A 691-nucleotide genomic window follows, 5' to 3' on the forward strand; every position below is an offset into this window, starting at 1 on the left:
TTTGGACAATTTCACTGTGATAGTTGACAATTTCAAAGTTCATGGTATTTCGGAAGAAAACATGCGGATGCGGCTTTTTCCATTTTCCTTAGCTGGAAAAGCCAAAGAATGGAGGAGAACATTGCCCCCAAACTCCATCACCAGTTGGGAGCAATTGGCGGAACAGTTTGTTACCCGATTTTTTCCCCAAGCAAAACAAGCCCAAGTGAGGGCTGATATAGCTTCTTTTCAAATGTATGATGGAGAAAGTCTGTATGAAGCGTGGGAACGCTTTAAAGAGTTGATACGAATCTGGCCGAATCATGGAGTTTCTGATTGGTGCATCATTCACACGTTTTATCATGGTTTAACCCCACCATTGAAAGCAACTGTTGATGCAGCCGCAGGGGGAGATCTTTTGGATTTTACTTATCCAGAAACCTACCAGTTGTTGGAAAAACTTTCAAAAAAACATATTCCATGGCCTTCCACACGACACAGTGCTCCTAAGAAAGCAGGAGTTCTTGAGCTAAGCTCAACTGATGCTCTTTCTGCACAAATGGCTTCGCTCCAGAACACTATAAAAAACTGGAAGCCCATGGAACAAAAAAAAACAACTGAGCAACTTCTTTTGACTCAATCAAGTCAGAGTTGCCCCACTTGTGGAGGTCCTCATGAATATGAGGACTGTAACAATCTAGCTGCTGTGTGC

At 42.7% G+C, this 691-nt stretch overlaps 1 non-coding gene across 1 annotated transcript; it reads right to left on the reverse strand.

Moving 5' to 3' along the window:
• Positions 1-204: 204 nt before the first annotated feature.
• Positions 205-309, reverse strand: LOC133300661 (small nucleolar RNA R71). Its single transcript, XR_009750088.1, has one exon. It is a non-coding gene; the product is annotated as a small nucleolar RNA R71 (small nucleolar RNA).
• Positions 310-691: the final 382 nt, after the last annotated feature.

The sequence above is a fragment of the Gastrolobium bilobum genome, unplaced genomic scaffold (genome assembly GCF_033153095.1).
Source record: "Gastrolobium bilobum isolate Gb01-03AN ecotype WA unplaced genomic scaffold, APGP_CSIRO_Gbil_v1 utg4554, whole genome shotgun sequence".
In the NCBI taxonomy this organism is placed as follows: domain Eukaryota; kingdom Viridiplantae; phylum Streptophyta; class Magnoliopsida; order Fabales; family Fabaceae; genus Gastrolobium; species Gastrolobium bilobum.